Consider the following 18783-nt stretch of genomic DNA (forward strand, 5'->3'; position numbering starts at 1 on the left):
TAGAATGTGCTAGTCTTACGTCTCTTCACTTAGAAGAAGTTGCCTAACAGAGCAATGGAATGGCTATAGAAAGCTCAGCTCTGGCACCTGCTGGGAGATAACACTGTTTAACACTGGTACTAGACCATAAGATGTGGTATACATGCTACACCAAAAGCCAATGTATGGTGCTATTGCACACAGACTCTGTTGGGCAGGAACCAAGAATAGCTCTTCTCAGTATTATCTCTAAGCAATTTCTGCTTTCTGCTGCAACCCTGGGTTTGGTGGAGGAGCGCTTCCAGTGAGGAACAGTCTAGTCCTGTTAAACTGAAAGCTAAGCCTACTCCTTAGCCATCTGTGGTTTATAAAGCCACTCAACCTAGTAAGACAGAGGTCACTGTCCCAGTCAGGTGACTGATCTGGATTTCCAGTTGGAAACTTAGATGTCATTATACGGTGTGGGGAGGAGAATTATGTCTGAATGGAAAAGATTCAATGGGGCATGTCCAACAGTACCAGTCAATGGGAAACTGGCAACTCAATAAAGATGGACTACTACAGACTTTGATCCTGTGGGAATGAAGGTCTGGAGTCCTCCACCAGTAAACACCTTTGACCAGCTACGTCCTGGAAAACGGTAGGGGAACATAAAATAGGTACTAGTTATCAGCTTGAGGCAAAAGACTAGCTACAGATGCCAAGACAATAGCAGTTTTGTTTTATCTTAGTTTTCTTCTCTGTTCCCTTCTATGAACACAGGCAGTGGTTCCAGGTGGGAGTATGAATGAACTGGATACAGTTGGCCAACAGTGACTAATTGTGTTTTCTCTGAGTTAGAAACACGAGTTTTATGCCCAAAGTACAAGAGATAATACTAAGGGACAGGAAGGGGAGGACTCTGCTGGATATCCTCTATGTCTTTTCAGATCCATCTCCACCCTGCTCCACGCCCTGGGATGCTGACCTCTACAGCCTGCATCCTATAAGCTCCATTGCCCTCTAGCTGCTGGTTGATTTCATCCCTCTGGCATGAAATGGGGAAAAGGGGATCAGGATATGTATTTGCTCATCTTGTGCCCTCCTGAACAGGCTGCAGTTTGGTAGCTAGCTATTGTGTTCCTCCAAGGCCAAAAACTCCTGAGAGACAATCTTCTGTCTTGTGACCACAACTGTTACAGGGACAAAATGATGCAATTCTCTACCTTAGTCCTTGGACTAGATTAAATTATCTAAGCCCTCTTTTCCTAACCTAGAAAATGAGGCTAGCAACACCTATTTCATATAGTTGTTTTAAGCATTTAAGTAAAAAACCTAGCTCTGTATAAGTAGTCAATAAATTGGACCTAATACATAGCAATTTGTTTCAAATTACTTTTTATTCCTTCGTTCAACAAATACTTATTAAGGATTCATTATGCGTTAACCAATAGAAAGACAAAGATAAGAGAAAATCCTACCTGCAAAGAACTTATCTGAGAATGATAAGCAATATAAAAATTTCAAAAGTTCAGTAAGCGTGATTTTAGATGTATGCATGGTACACTGTGAAAGCACAGAGAAGGGTCGCAGATGAAGACTCTCATATTCTCAGCCTAACTAAAAATAAAGCCAGGCAGATATGGGAGTAGAAATCTGAAAAGATCACACTTGCCTGCTTCAGTTTTCTCTGGAGAAAAAGAGCTAACATCCTGTATTGGAAATGAAGATGCTGCTGTGGAGAAAACCAATGAGATTAAATCATTTACCCCTTCCCCAATAATAATAATATTATTAAAGAAAGAAAGAAATCACTTGCCCAAGCTACTATCCAGTTAATGGGCTAGGATTTAAGTCCAAATCTGTCCAACTCCAAAATCTGTATGTCCTTGTTTGCCATACCAAACTGTCTCACTTTTTTTTTTTTTTTTTTAAGATTTCATTTATTTATTCAGGAGAGATACAGAGAGAGAGGCAGAGACATAAGCAGAGGGAGAAGCAGGCTCCCTGCAGATAGCCCAATGCAGGACTTGATGCCAGGACCCTAGAATCACGACCTGAGCTAAAGGCAGACACTCAACCAGTTAGCCACCCAGTTGCCCCACACTGTCTCACTTTAAATAAGGTCTTCCTTTCCTTCAAGTTAAATCAATCCAGTAACCTAACAATATTTAATATTCAATGGCTAAGCTTATTACAAGCAAGACTGTGTGACTTTTCACAAAAGCCTTACTGACAGGAAAACTGAGGAGAAACTGAAGCATAAAAGGAGAAGTAACCGGGCTCAGCTGATGGAACCAGGATTTGAACCCATGTGGTCTGACTTCAGGACTTTTACAGATTATACTACACTGCTTCTACAACAACATATGCTCTAAAGAGTCCTCTGGAAATCAATGAAGGCTCATAAATTTATTCTTAAGTGGTCAGGAGTGAAACTATGAAAAAGCAACTCCGCTATTACTATAAATGTAATCTATGTTTATTCTGTGAAACTGAAGCAATTAAAATTCTGCAAAATCATCTTATGGCCAGGCAGGGAAATAAAGCAATCAGAAGAGGACTGATATAAAAACCTCACAACTAAAAAAGAATAGAAAAAAAAAAAGCTATGTGGTTCATATGGGAATACAACTTGGAATTTTGGGAGAGGTTCATAGATATGCTAGGGTTTTCAAAAGAAGAATGGAGTTGGGGGGAGGCCACTTAGCTGGCTCAGTTAGTAGGCCTTGGGACTCTTGATCTTGGGGTATTGAGCTTGAGCTCCACTTTGGGTATAGAGATGATGTTTAAAAAAAAAAATCATCTGCCTTCACTCTGTTGAAGAGTCACAATATAGTCTTGTAGATTGGTTCCCAGGGATACCTGGCTCACCTAATCTCGATATTCATCCAGTGAATCAACTCAGACAAGTCCAACATGACAAAAAGAAGCAGGTCAGATGAGAAGAGAACTTTCAGGGACCAGCCAGACTTTAGGAGGGACTGTGATTTGCAAAGGTAGACAAATAGCTAGTAAATATTATATTTATGTATAGTGGTTCTCATCAGGGGGACACTGGGCAATGCCTGGGGATATTTTTGGTTGTCACAACTTAATGGGTTTGCTAAGAGGCTACATGTCAAGGATGAGGCTAAACACCCTACAACGTACAGGACAGCCCCTACAACAAAGTTATCTAGCTCAAGATGTCAATACTGTTGGGATTAAGAAACTAATATTTATGAAGTACTAATTCTAGGCACTATTTTAAGCTTACCTTACATCTAACACATCACTTGCTTCTCATGGAGACTCATGAAGTACCTTTATCTGCATTTTACAGATGAACAAACTTAGGCTGCAAGATCCACATTCTCACACATTTTTGGGTGGCAGCACAGTAAGGTGATTACAGCTCTGACCTGAGAGCCCAATGTGCGCACACTGTCTCTCAATTCCCCTGCATGTATTTCCTTCTTCTAAATCCATTAGCTATCAGGTTAAAGAAAGAAAGTCATGCACAGGAAAAACAGCTTTCTGATTCTGCCACCAGGAGGGTCAGGTTTGTGTAGCACTGTATCAAGATAAAACATCATATGCCAACATCTAACCAAGAGTGTGATGCAGAAGAGGCCCTGGGTATTGGCCCCAACACAAGGACAATCAGGGCTAAATTATGAAATAAGGACACAAAAAAAGGATGCTATCACAGGATATAGTTTTTTAAAAAGGAAGAGAAAGTATAAAAAAAAAACCCACTAATAGATTTAATTTTTTTTATTTTGAGGTATAAAAAATAGAAATATGGATGAAACACCATGATAGAAAACTGTCCAAATTCATGCTATGTTAAAATTTTGACGACAAATACTTCTTCAAATAGACAGCCACTGATAAAGGCTTTTTACAAATTAAGTTTTTTTTTTTTAAAGATTCCATTTATTTATTCATGAGAGACAGAGAGAGAGAGAGAGAGAGAGAGAGAGAGAGAGAGAGAGACTGGCAGAGACACAGGCAGAGGGAGAAGCAGGCTCCACGCAGGGAGCCGGACATGGGACTCCATCCTGGGTCTCCAGGATCAGGCCCCTGGGGCCAAAGGCAGCGCTAAACCACCAAGCCACCCGGGCTGCCCCAAATTAAGCTTTTTATTTCAATTCCAGGATAGTTAACATCAGTTAAGGCTTTTTTTAAAAGCATGTTTTCCCTTCATCATTGTGCCCATCTTTTTGTCCATTATATGCAGTTACTGTCCTAGATCTTGTCCATCTTTGTTTCAGACAGCCAAAAAACTGTTTCATAAAATCCTAAGAGTCTCCAGCTTTTCACCTCTAAAATTTAAGCAGAGAAGTTCTTAACTCCATTTCTTTCACACATCACAGATACTATCTGGTACTGAACCTACCCCAAATTTCAGGACCCATACATTCTTAAGTATTACTATCCACTCTTAACTAATATGGCAGAAGGGGGTTCAGTAATTCACATTAAGGCATAAAGGGAGATTAAGAACAATACTCTTCAGAAGGCAGGAAGCAGAGCTGGAAGAGCTAAACATTTTCTTCAGCAGGGGGACAGGACTGGGTGCTGGATGTATGGAAACAAGGGTCCTGAAGGAGGGAACTGACAAAGGAAGAGACAAAAGAAAATCCATGTACAGACCAGGGGCATGGCACACGGACTGGTCTGGAACATGGGGACAGATCCAGAGAATATGAAAAGGAACTGGGCATGGGGATGTGGGCAGGAATTACTTCTGAGAAGGGAACAGGCCAAGAGAGTTGGGTTTCATTCTAAACTACAGTAAAAGTACCTTAGAAAATTCTTACTCCAAACTAACTGGTTACCTTAATGAAAGTCTACTGTAATAGTATATACTCTGTATCTGTTTATTTCCACCTTTCAAAATACTAGCTCCAAACACATCCAATTCAAACAAAGCACATCTTTGTCACATCTGCAAATGAAATTCACTGCAGAATAGATGAGAAAAATCTAACAGGATCTGCCAATGGAAGATACATAATAACTTTCACCCTACACATATTACATGATGAATCAGTCACAACTTTTCCTGTTTTCCTTTCTTACTAATATATCCTTCCTCTAATTCCCACCCCACCCCCTCTTTGATTTTTCCCTCATTCTGCAATCACAAAGCAGTCCTGGTTTTTCCAAGGTTTATTGTATCTCTAAGTTGAGGTACCTTTTATTTATCCTGATTCTTGATAAAGAAAAGCGATATATGGGCGGAGGGGGGGGAGTGACATAAGAACTAGAAATAAAATATGTGTAAGCTATTCAATGTAGGGACACAATACAGAAGAAGAGTCTGCACCCAACAATTTGACAGGAGTATCCAAAAATCTTGACAAAAATTTCATGAGTCTCTTGGTTCTCTGAAACTGGTTCCATTTAATACTGATATTTAAGGAAAGGACTGAGTGAGGAGGTAGAAGCAACAGTTGACAGTCCTGTTTTCCAAAACTAGATTCACAGCTGCCAGACTAAGGAAGAAGGTCCTAAACTGAGTCCAACTGGTAACATGTCCCTTCACCGGTTTCAGTTCTAGATGTTACCTGCAGGTGCAATGCTCTGCTATCCTTCTCAGCCTCCTACAGCCACTGTCTTGGGCTCCCTATTACCAGAATGCCTGCCCTATTCCTGGCTTCCTACCCTTTTCCACTAGAAAGCACACTCCCAGCACATGTTCCAGGAAGATGGGAACACAGAACACCTTCAAGGATGATTCCTGGAGGACTGTGATCACTGGCAGAGTGATGGGTGGATGGAAGACTATATGAGGCCTGAGAACAACGAATGTGGAATACTGCAGGTCCTAGGAAGCTTTTCTCTGGCTGGGAAGGCTGGGAAGGCTGGGAAAACTGAGAAGGAACCAAAAACAAAACACCCAACCACCAAAGAACCCCCCATAAAGACAACAATCACCATTGCATTTCAGTCTCTTTAGAGAACCTCCAATCTGGTATCTCTGCTTTCACTCTACCCCTGCAATCCGTTATCTGCGCAGGAGCCAGGTCATTTTCCTAATCACTATAAATCTGGTATTTTCACCCCATTGTTTAAACCCTTTCCATTGTTTCCCACTGCCCTTAGAATAAAATCCAAACTCTGAATTACTGCTACTAGCTTACAAGCACCCACATGGTCTAACCTCTTCCTATCTCTCCAGCTGCATCCCAGCAGTGCCTCCCACCCCTCTACTCATCAGACTCCTATGGGAACAGCTCCCTTCCTACTTCTCACACACACCGAGCACTCTCACATCTTAGCTCTTGTGCCTGTGTCCCCTCTGCCTAGAATACTCTCCCTTCAGCTCTTCATCAGCTCTTCACACGGAGGCCTTTGTTTGAATCCCAATTCCTGCAACAAGCCTTCAGGACCACCTAACTACAGCACTCTTTCCTCAAAATAATCTGTCATCATCCTGGTTTTTTTTTTTTTTTTCCATTTTAGCATTTATAATCACCTAAGATCAGATATTGTTTGAGAACCTCCCCAACTAGCTTGTAGAAATTGCGACTTACGTACTGCTGGGCACTTTGTGGTACACATTTCATTTATGTTTTCAACAAACATGTGGAAGGAGGCATGTAAAAATTCCAATTTGCCAAAGTGTGTGAGATCTTCAAAGTAAGCATGATTCATCATTCCTTAATGTCTCCTGAATCATCAACTTTTCCCTCTTAACATCAATTCCATTATTAAACTTACTAATACACTACAGTATCCTAACAAAATTCTGAAAAATATAAATTTATTTAACAGATAACTTACACAGTGTTTACCAGGTACTAGAGATATGTAATTAGTCTGTGCCCCATCTTTCATTATTTGTATGAATGATCCTATCTGATGTGCACTAAGGCTTTTGAATACAGGAGAGCTCAGGATAAACACAGATGTTTATACAGTGTGATAAAGGAAACTTTACTTCGAAGCAAATATTTGCTTTTATGATTCTTTTTCTTACAGTAAAAGTTTACTGGTTAGCACATAAGAAGAAATTCCCCAAGGACAAAACTTACAACCAATTACATATTTAAAACATACTATACTTTAAGTAATAAATTAATATACTATAATTAAGTAATAAATTGTAGTATATTAGCTTTAAGTCCTGACCTTGTATTAGCTATTTATTAGTAAAAATAACATGAAGATTTTTAAAGTTTTAACATTTAAAAAATTAGGGAGATGCCTGGGTGGCTCAGCAGTTGAGCATCCGCCTTTGGTTCAGGGAGTGATCCCAGGGTCCTGGGATCGAGCTCTGCATCAGGCTCCCGGTGAGGAACCTGGCTCTCCCTCTGCCTATGCCTCTCTCTGTGTCTCAGAGAATAAATAAATAATATTTTTAGAAATAAAAAAATAAAAACTTAAAAATTAGGACTTTTATATAGATTTTCCCTACCAACTCTTTTCTACCAATAGAAACTGCAGCTTCATCCTAGGAATGGTAAAATAAATTTCGTTGACACCTGTTAACTACTGAAAATCAAAAACAAAGACAGTAAGTCAGGCTAATGCATGCCCTAGAATAGGAAAACGCCAGTCAAGGTTTGGGAGGCAACAGGAGAGAAAATTAAATTTCAGAAATGTTCTAGAGACAGGTTTTAATTTATCAAAAAAAGTCACATGTAAAATAAAAGCATTCACTGAACTGGGGTATGTGCAAGGATATGTTGGTAATGAAATCAAAGAAAATATATTAAACTAGATGCTGATATCAAGCAATAAAACCAGAAGCTTCTCACAATAGATAAATTCAAGTATCTTCTAATTCTTTTCTCTGAAGAACTAAGAGCTTCTGACATATATCTTCTCCATATATACAGGAAAATAAGAAGTATGAACATTTTATTAGTTTAAAAATAAGGGAAAGAAGGTAAACTACTTTCTGCAGACCAGAAAGAGGAAGAGAAAGTTGCCTTACCCATTTCAGAAAACAAAGCAAAGTGACAGTATTACTTGTGCGTAGAGATGCAAAAACAAAATAAAGCTTAAGAATAATTCCCCACAAGAAAATCCAAAGCTGCAGATGTTGCTCAATAAAGTCTGTCTTGCCCTAATGGTTTTCTGAGTGAGTCTGGATCTTTTTAAATTTCTGCCTGTCCAACTATGTGGGTGCTGGGCATGTTATTCTCCTTACCTCTATGAATCCAGATCGCAATATTCTCATTTGGATCTTTTTATGTAGTACTAAATTTCCCCATGCCTTCTTCCTAATTGTCCATATTGTAGAAATGATTGTTGAAGCTCAATATTTAATGATTTAAAGACCTATAAAATAGAACTTTAAGTTCACGTTTACTTAAAAAACAAAGAAGTGGGTGCTTTATTTTTCCTTAAAAAAGTAACTGGAATTTGTGTGTGCGTGATTCTTGTCCTCCGGGAGCTCATATGTAGCAAAAAAAGAAAAGATAAATGCCCAAAGAATTACAATTCAAAACAGACTGTGATAAATTCTCTAAGAAAAGCATGAAAAGTTTCTAGAATTCAGAGGAAGAAAAAAAAACACTTCCTACTGAACTTATCTAGGTATTTGGGTAGTGACGTGTGAGGGAGGATCTGAAGGATGGGCACTCAAAACAGAAAGGGCAGCAAAAGTCCTCGGTACAGAGAAGAGCCATTCATCCAATTTGTCTGAATTCCTGCCCATTTACAGGAAAAGATCTACTCCATAAAAACAGAAAGAGAAACTGTCAAGAAGCAACACCTTGGGCTTTTACATGGCATTCTCATTAAAACTTTATTTTACTTTCATATTTATAAGCATAAAATCGAAATCACTTTTCTTACATATAGGAGACAGGCTGGAAAAGTACATTTGAGATCATGTAGAGAACTCTGAATGCCAGGCTTCTCACTCTGGATTTCATTCTGCAGATAAGGATGTAAAAGGGAACTTGAAAGGTTGTAGGTGGAGAGAATGGAATGAAATGGAGGAGGACTTGAAGAAATAGGGGTTTGGCAACAATAGAAATGGCAGGTTTGCAAAAAATTGACAGAAATAAGTAATAGCTATTTGCATGTAGAGTGCAAGGTAGAAGGAGGCATTAACATTGCCTCAAGGTTTTATTCCTGGTAACCAGAAGAAATCACTAGAAATAGGGGGAGGGGAGAGCAGGGCAAAAGGACAATGAATTGGTTTAAGTAATTAATAGCCCTAGCTGGAAATGTCTGCATCAGATGCACAAATCTGACATGTTCTGGTGCCAGGCACTGTTTCCAGGCACTTAGGATACAGCAGTGAACATAATTGGTAAGCACCGCAGCCCTCATGGAACTTACCCTCTAAAGGCAGACAAGAGATAATCAACAAGTAAATAAAGAGATAAATATATATTATAGGAAGAGTGGGGTTGTATAGAATTTTAATTAGGAGTGTCTGAAACAGTGACATCTAAACAAATACCTAGAGGTGAGGGAGTGAACCACACAAGGAGTGAGAAAAGAGTCAGCAACTAACACACCAATATCTTCAAATAGTTTCACTCTGTGATGCTTTTGAAGTCAGCAGCAATTGCAGTGTATCTCTTTTGACCCAGTCTGATTTCCTTGGGCTAGCATTCAGTGTTCCACTTCCTGACTCTATCCTACCAGATCAAGAAAACTTCACCAATAACACAGTGATAACAAACTGCCTAGTAGGTCATTTTGTTTACACTAGCTGTTGATGTTCCCTACATAGGAGAAAGGACTACACTTTAAAACAACAAAACCAAAGCACTGTTAGAACATGTTTGTACAAAGCTTAAGAAGACAATCATCTTGTTCTCAAAGCAATCATTGATGTAGCAACTTTTGGACCTGTGATTTAAATCAAAGGTGCTAAAGAATGATTATGAATCATGCAATTAAGCTACCAAGGAGGATGCTGCAGAGAGAAAAACCATTCACAGCACCATAAAACTGTCAAAAATAAAAACAGTACGATTATCAAAATCAGAAGTAATATCATTCTTTGATTTTATAATTTGTTGTTCAGCAGAGCTGAATTCTAGTCTGAGCTATGAATTTTATTGGTTCTGAATCCTGTGGCCTCATCTTTATCTGTAAAGGGTAGCTGTTGCGATTTTTCAGATTCCTTTCAATTCTGAGATTCTATGGGCTAGTTATGGTTCCTATGATGTTTAGTTTATTTATGTACTTCGATACACTGGTATACCTCCTTTTGCAGTAATAGTGCAAATAAGCACCCATCCCAAGTAGCAAAACTTGTAAGTTTTGTATAAAAGTGACATGACCTTTTATACCTACTGGAGGGTGGTGTTTACAATGAGGTTACCCCCTCTGAAAATGCTTTTTTCATCCCTCTTTTAGAACAGCCTTTAAGGCTCCGAGGCTTCTGTATCATTTGAGAGTGGATTAGATTTGAAATCAGGTGGATGATCACATCTCTAGGAGGTGAGAAAAGTAATGAAACCTTATCTGGTGGGATTCAGTCTCTGAAATTCCAAAGGAATCCCCAAGCGTTTCTAGCCACAACTGTGCAGAAAGGTTTTCCGGTGCTGACAGCTTTGAAAATTAATACACATCTAAATGTATAATAAAGAAAATAACCAAGGTTACTGTGGATTATGCACCAGGCGGAACTAAGTACCGACTGATTTAATTCTCATGACAATCCTATAAGGATGGAACTATCATTATCCTCATTTTACATATGCAGAAACGAAGTCATAGAGAAAGTGAGCAGATAGCACACATTTTCACAATTAAGAAGTAGATTCAAACCCAGACATTCTAGCTTCAAAGCCTGTGAGTCTAACCTCCACGATACACCGCCTACGTAATCCTGGTGTCCTCGCTTAAATAACAGTCCCATTACCAGTCGCGCTCTTCTTGCAAACCTAATAACACAAAGTCAAAATAAAACTGCACTGCCAAGTTCACTATGGAGTTTCTCCTCCAGTCCTGAACCACGAACTAGAAATGTATTTTAAAGAACATAAAATCTCAGTACCTGAGGTCTCTCGAGATTTAGGGAGGAGGTGTGTGGAGCCAACGCAAATGTTTTCTGTCCCGGAGGTAACGCCGAGAACAAGTGCTGCAAAACTAGAGCCAGACCCCCGTCTCCCTCCCTCTGGGGGTTCACGCCAGAGGGCCGCCCACCTGCACCACGCGCTCCTACTAAGCACGGAAGTGGTCCAGCCGGGGTCCCGCCGAGCCCCACCTGGCTCGAACGCGGCCGCGGGGGTCCCTTGCCCTGGCGCTCGCGGCGCCCAGACCCCTGCCCACACTTACCCTCGGGGACCCTCGCCCGACGCATAGCGAGCGGCAAACAAGACCACAGCTGCGCCGCGCTCCACGGGTCTCCACGCCGCGCCTCCCACCCCCAGCGGGGCCCACCACCCTCCCCGCCTTGGCCCGACCCCTGGCCCCGCCCCTGGCCCAGGCCCCGCCCACACCAATCAACGGAACCGCCTCGGCCGCTGGCCCCGCCCGAAGCTAGGGGCGTGGTTTAGGCTCTCAGCTCCGCCCCCGGCTCGCCGGAGGCGGTGGACCCTTAGCAAAGCCGCCGGCTGCGCAGCTCGGAGGCACTAAGTAAATAAGGCGGGGAGGGCAGGGGGGTGCGTGACCCGCTGGGAGGAAGAGCGGGACGCAGGCAGAAGGAACTGGCAAAGGGAGACAGACAGCCACGTGGTAAGACAGACAGCCACGTGGTACGATGAGAAAAGAGGCTTTGGGAGAGGAAAGAAGGCGCTTTCCCCAGGTTTCAACGGAGGTGTAGGACTGGGTGAGACGTCTTAAAGCAACGAGGCTCATTTATTCAGGTCATTAGCTAATCATTCTCCTCGGGCAAGGCAGGACTCATGATTTCAGGGTTCTTTGCACCAGAAGTCACAGCAACTAGGGTTTAAAGGGACAAAGAAAGGAAGCAAATCCTTTACTGATCTCTACCACATATCCTTATTCTTCATTTAAAAAATTCTGTAAAGGACTCTCAGTAGGAATTACTCCAGACTTAAATGGTAATCATTCCTTCTCCTGTCAAATAGCTCAGGCACTTTGCAAGAGAGCAGACCCATTACATCCAGGCTGAGCTCAGCATTGATGCCCATGGTGTACTACAAAGCGTGCGACTACATTTATGGATAAAGGAAAAAATCAGACTACTCAGAAGGAATTATTTTAACTATTAATTTATTTGATTTTTGAAGGTGAAAAACTATTTGAGGAATCAAGTCAAACACTAATTGAATTATGTTGGGGAAACATAAGGCTCACTTTGCCAATAAGCAATATTTGCTGGAAGAATTTCAGAAAACCGCCAAGAGGCCAGCCTTGCCCTGTGGTCCTAAGGTAAGTCACAATATTTGAAGCCCCGCACTCCCATCTGCTTATTGTGAAATAAAGAGGTTAGGCCAGGGGGATCCCTGGGTGGCTCATTGGTTTGGCGCCTGCCTTCTGCCCAGGGCGTGATCCTGGGGTCCCAGAATCAGGTCCCAGGATTGGGTCCCGCGTCGGGCTCCCTGCGTGGAGCCTGCTTCTGCCTCTGCCTATGTCTCTGCCTCTCTCTCTCTCTCTCTCTCTCTCTCTGTGTCTCTCATGAATAAATAAATAAAATCTTAAAAAAAAAAAAAAGAGATTAGGCCAGGTGACCTCATGACTTCTAAATTCCCTTACAAACTAGATTTCATCCTGCCAGGCTCAACAATTAAGGGCAAAGGACCATAGAGAAAGTGCAGTTCAGTCAGGAGCTACACAGAGAAACTAGAAATTTTTAGAAAAAGCCTTTGGCATCACTTCATTGATTTCTGGCATCACTTCATTCAAGCTCTCCTTTCTGACTTTTCTATTTGCAAAGACTCTTGTCCTAGCTCAAAACCTCTGACTTTTCCCTCTCAATCCTCACATTTGGTCACCAGTCCCTTAGCTTTTTCCGTGGCAGAGTCTCTTCAATGAACCTTCTCATTTTCACTGCCATTTCTGTATAAAGTACAAAAACCAAAGAACTCAGGATGTTAGATCTGACCCTTACCTATTTTTTCTACCTAATCTCCAACTATACTGTCTGGAGGACTGTTTCCCCACTGTACAGTATCCACAACATACAGCCAACATTCCTGCCACTGAACATTTTTGTATCCACTGCTTCCCAGTTCAGAATACTTCTCAGTCCTAGCTACCTGTTCAGATTATGATAAATAGCTCAGCTCAGGAACCTCTCTATCCAATAAAATGCTATATAACACTTAGGGGATACCACTCAATGTGGCACTTAGCAGTCCTACCTTGTTTTGTTTTTTCTGTTATTTATATTTAGTTCCAAAACTAAACTGTAAGCTCTTTTTACTGAATAACCCTAGGCCCCAGCCAGTTAAGGAAGAAAAAGCTCTTTTCAGTATCTCAAAAAGCCTAAAAGAAATTATATATTCATCTACAATTAGGCTATTCAAATTACCTATAACAGCAAAAAAATTTTATTAAAAAAATTTTTCTTTTTAGTTTTAAAGAAAACTCTATACCCAACGTGGGGCTCAAACTCACAAGCCCAAGATCAAGACTCACATGCCCCACTAACTGGGCCAGCCAGGTGCCCCAAGATTCTGTTTTTATCTGAAATTATATAACACTGAAATAACACTAATTACTTCATGTTAACCAAAGCTTTCAGTTAGATGTTACTGATTTTTAAAAGGGAAAACAACAATGCCTGGCTGCTTAGTCAGTAGAGCATGTGATTCTTCATCTTGGTTGGGGTCTTGAGTTCAAGAGTTCAAGTCCCATGTTGGGTATAGAGATTACTTAATAAAAAGAAGAAAGAAAGAAAAAGGAAAATAAATTACTATTAATAATTAATATTAATAAGACTTGTTTTGTAAACTAAATCTATGAGATTCACAAAAATACATAAAAATAAAAAGTAGCTGACCCATTCTTTTGTCACCCCATTACCAAAACAAGGGACATACCCATAATAAGTGCTTAAAAGTATATTCATTAGTCTATAATTATTTGCAGCTTTCCTTAAGCCCTCTCTCTCCTTTGCTTTAATTAAAATACTGGTCTTTTCTTTTTATGCAAATAAGATCGTAGAGTTTCCCCTTCAATTTCAAATAAATTCTTAAGAATAAGATAAACAAGAACCACACAGCACTTCTTAGAGTTGAACTAGAAAGGTTTTTAGTGTCCAAGAAATAAACCCTCAAATCACAGTAAAGTGCCTATGTTAGGGGGCCTTATATACTACTAACATCTTTAGAAAGTAAATTTTCTTTAATTGCAAACTTACCCAGATGACAAAAGTAGAAGCAGAACCAAGTTTGCAGAATGACTACCAAGTAAGAGTGAAAACTGATTTGCAATCTATCAATGGCCCCTTGTGTTTTGAAAATGTCACTGGCATGTTTAAAGGAGACCCCAGAGCTCTGAAATCTGGCCCAAACAATCTATAAATCACTACTCACAGCAAACCTTTATAATATTCTGGATGTTTAAAAAGCATTAAAAAGGGAGATTAAACAACAGTCATACTTCATTTTACAGACTGGTTGTACCAGAGGCTACTGGTTATAGACTCTTGGAATGTTTCTCTTCCTCTTCTAAAAATGTGAAATGACTATTAAGATTAGAGCCTTGGGGGAACTTCTGCATCCAGCTAAGATGTAAAAACAAGGACCATATTTATTCCCCACCTGAGCCAATAACAACAAAAATAAGCCAGACAAAATATATAAAACAACAGTTTTCAAGATACTGGGTATCAGGCAATGAACAAGATTTGCCCCAGCTTATTACCTTTAGAGAACGTAAAGGCAATGGTAGTAAAAGAGGGAACTGCCAAGAGCTGTGAGTCCAGGGAGAACAAGACAGCTAGAGTTCACAACTCAGATATGGAGACAAGCTAACAACACAGAGAATCCCAGGGATATACACAAGTTCTTTCTTGAGAAATCAACAGTGCTGATTAGTGTATGCCTGTACTCAAGGTCAAGGAAAGAACAAACCATCTTAAAGCATTAGAAGGAAAAGTACTGGGAACTCACAGAGGGCCAGGAATAGTGGCCATTCACAGCAGGCCAACTAGAAACCTCCCAATTCGATGATATAGAGTACTTAGAAGAGTCTTGCCTTAGTACTATATAGGAATTAGCCCTAGCCTAAATGCTGCTAGGGTGCTGCTGAAAAAAAAAAAATAGTTTGATCCTTTTGAATCTTACTTTTTAAGTTACTTAAATGAGTCTCAAATTGAAATTCAGGCATGTTTGTAGAAATACAAAAATATTCAGCACCCAACAAGCTAAAAGTCACAACATCTGTCTTTCAATCAGATATTATAAGGCATACAAAGAAACAAAAATATGACCCATAATAAGAAAAATCAATCACTGAAACTTACAACTGATACAGATCTTAGAATTAGCAGACAAGAACATTAAAACAGTTATTATAATGATAATATACTCAAAAAATTAAGTAGAGACAAAGAAGGTATTAAAAATTTCTAAATGTAACTTCTAGAGATGGAAACAATTTTTCTAGAGTGAAAAATACACTGGATGGGATTAACAGAAGAACAATGTTGCAGAAGAAAGGATTAGTGAACTTGAATATATACAATATAAAATTTCAAAAATAAACCCTAGAGAGAAAAAAATTAAAAAGAAAAGAGAATCAGTAAGTTATGGGAAACCTTTAAGCAGCCTAATATATTTGCAGCTGGGAGTCCATAAAGGAGAGGATACAGGTGGGGTTGGGAAAGGAGATCAGAATAGACATTTGAAGAAATATGACTGATATTTTCAAAATTTCATGAAAATTATAAACCCACAGATCTGATAAGCTTGATGCATCCAAATGCCAGAAATAAAGAAAACTACAAGAAGATACTTCATAATACAATTACTAGAAACCAACAATAAAAATCTTAACAGCAGCCACAGGAAAAAAAAGACATGCTATATATGGAGAAACAAGAGTAGAGATGACAGATTTCTTGTCAGAAACAGAGCAAGAAAAAGACAGTGGAGCAACATTTTTTGAAGTACTGAACAAAAAAGCTGTAAACCTAGAATTCTATACCCAGCAAAAATTATCTTTCAAAATTCAAGAGAATATAAAGATTTTTTTTCAGATGCAAAGAAGCTAGAAGACCATAACCAGAAGACTTGCACTACAAGAAATGTTAAAGGGAGTCCACCAGACAGACAGAAAATGACTCCAAATTTCTGGAAATACAGATGTATACTAGGAATGAAGAACAGTGGAAATAGTAACAAGAGGGGTCATTGAGGCTTTTACAATTTGAATCTTTTTAAAACAATAGTAATCATTTATTGTGGGCCTACAAGCCTACATCTCAATAAAATGTATGACAACAATAGCATAAAGGTTGAGAGGAGAGACATGGAAGTATATTATTGAAAGATATATTCTGTATTAAGTGTAAGCATCCTATAAGTGATATGGCATAGTTCATTTGAAGATAGATTATAATAAATTAAAGAAGTATACTTAAACACTAAAGTAACCATTAAAGAGAGAAAGAATTATAACTGACAATCCAACCAAGGAGAAAAAAATGGAAGCATAATGCTCAATCCAAAATAAGTTACAAAAAGAGGAAAGAACACAAAGAACAGGTAAGACAAATAGAAAACAGGTAACAAGAGGACAGACATCAATTTAACTCATATCAATAATAACATTAAAAGAAATGACCAAAACAATCCAATTAAAATCTCTTACTGGATACATAAAGCAAGACCCAACTATATTTCACCTCCAAAAAACTATACTTCAAATATGAAGACACAAATAAGTTAAAATGAAAGGATGGAAAAAAATATACCATGCTAACACTAGTCAAAAGAAAGCTGGAGCAGCTAAAATAATATCACATAAAGTAGACTTCAGAGCAAATAATATTGCCAGGGAAAGAGAAAGTCATTTCATAATTATGAAGAGGCCAATTCATCTTGAGGACATAAAAGTCCTAAACATTTATATACCTAAATGAGAAAAAACTGAAACAACTTGAAGGAAAAATAGGAATATCCTATTTTTAGAGGTTTTAAGAATTCTCATAATAATAACACAAGTAGAAAAAAATCAGCAAGGATATTGTCCTATCAGTTTGGGTTACCATAACAAAATACTACAGACTGTGTAGCTTATAAATAACTGTGATTTAATTTTCATGGGTTCTAGAAACTAGAAGTCTAAGATCCAGAAGCCAGCATGGTTGAGTGAGGGCCCTCTTCTGCTTTATGGCCAGTATCTTCTCTCTGTGTCCTAGCCTGGTAGAAGGAAATAAGGAGTTTTGTGGGATCTCTTTTGTAAGAGTACTAATCCAATTCATGAGGCTTCCACCTTCATGACCTAATTACCTCCCAAAGGCCTCACTTACTAATACCATTACCTTTGAAGGTGAAGATTTCCATATATGAATTTGAAGGTAGGCAGAAACATTCAGACCATGGCAGATATAAAAGACCTAAAAAATACTATTAATCATCTTAACGTAACTGACATTCATAGGTCACTATAAGACACAAGAATATAATTCAAGTACACATAAGATATTTACCAAGATAGACCATATGCTGGACCACAAAACAAGTTTCAGTAAATTTATAAGGATTTAAGGCATACAAAGTATGTTCTCTAACTACAATGAAATTAGATTAGAAATCAGTAACAGGGGGCAGCCCAGGTAGCTCAGCAGTTTAGCACCGCCTTCAGCCCAGGGCCTGATCCTGGAGACCCGGGATGGAATCCCACATCAGGCTCCCTGCATGGAGCCTGCTTCTCCCTCTGCCTGTGTCTCTGCCTCTCTTTTTCTCTGTCTGTCTCATGAATAAATAAATAAATAAAATCTTTTAAAAAAATCAGTAACAGAAAAACATCTGGAAAATCTCCAGATATTTGAAATCAATATACAATTCTAAGTAACCCATGGGTAAAAGAAGAAATCAAAAGGAAAACTAGAAAATATTTTGAATTGAATGAATGCTAAAGCACAACATATCAAAATTTGTGGATGGCACTAAAGCAGTACTTAGGAGGTAATAGTCATAACAGAAAAAGAAAGTTTTCAAATCAGTTTTCAGTTACTTCAGTTTCTATCTTATTTTTAAAAAAAGAAAAAATTAAACCGAAGTATTATGCAAAGAAAGAAAGTAATAAAGATCAGAGTACAACCAATGAAAGAGACAAGAAAAAAAATCAATGAGACCAAAAGCTGATTTAAAAAAAATAAAAATTAAAAAAAAAAATCAGTCAAATTGCTAAACCAGACTAATCAGCACACACACAAAAAAGACTGAGAGGAAAAAAAAAAAAAAAAAAGACTGAGAGGAGTACCTGGGTGGCCCAGTAAGTTAAGCACCCAACTCTTGATTTCTTCTCAGGTCATGATCTCAGGATCCTGGGATCAAGCCCCACTTTAGGCTCCCTGCTCAGTGTGGAGTTTGCTTGCCCCTTCCCCTACCCCTCCCCCACTCAGGCTCATGCTCTCTCTCTCTCTCTCAAATAAATAAATAAAATCTTTAAAAAAAGAGAGAGAGAATGAGAGACTTGAGAAAGAGAGTTAGGAGCCTAGCGATGCAGGCAGCCTCTAGGCGCTGGAAAAGACAAGGAAAGGCATCCTCTCCAAAAGCTTCCAGAAAGACCACAGCCCTCCTGACGCTTGATTTTAGCTGAGACCTGTGCTGGATTTCTCAACACAGAACTATAGGATAATAAAGTTGTGTTGTTTTAAGTCACTAAGTTTGTGGTAATTTGTTATGGCAGCAACAGAAAACTAATACATGTGGAAATATCAAGAAGCTAGAATAGTCCAGACATCTGGGTGGCTCAGTGGTTGAACGTCTGCCT

General features: G+C 39.1%; 1 protein-coding gene and 1 long non-coding RNA gene across 10 annotated transcripts in view; one reads left to right on the top strand and one right to left on the bottom strand.

Annotated features, from left to right (window-relative positions):
* The window catches only part of SGK3 (serum/glucocorticoid regulated kinase family member 3), a 180374-nt gene that overhangs the window by 78203 nt on the left and 83388 nt on the right, over positions 1-18783 (bottom strand). The window contains exon 1 of one of the 8 annotated variants that reach the window (XM_072804394.1): positions 11206-11334. The exons of 5 other annotated variants lie outside the window; for them this stretch is intronic. The gene's annotated coding sequence lies outside the window, so the exon portion shown is untranslated. Of the gene's footprint in view, positions 1-10924; positions 10947-11205; positions 11335-18783 lie in introns of those variants that run through there. 2 more of the 8 variants (XM_072804401.1, XM_072804399.1) reach the window with 2 other exon arrangements.
* Positions 11189-18783, top strand: part of LOC140620314 (uncharacterized) — a 35208-nt gene continuing 27613 nt past the window's right edge. Inside the window, exons 1-2 of one of the 2 annotated variants that reach the window (XR_012020097.1) lie at positions 11189-11735; positions 12123-12264. This is a non-coding gene — a long non-coding RNA (uncharacterized lncRNA). The remainder of the gene's footprint in view (positions 11736-12122; positions 12265-18783) is intronic. The other variant, XR_012020096.1, reaches the window with a different exon arrangement.

The sequence above is a fragment of the Canis lupus genome, chromosome 28 (genome assembly GCF_048164855.1).
Source record: "Canis lupus baileyi chromosome 28, mCanLup2.hap1, whole genome shotgun sequence".
Lineage (NCBI taxonomy): Eukaryota > Metazoa > Chordata > Mammalia > Carnivora > Canidae > Canis > Canis lupus.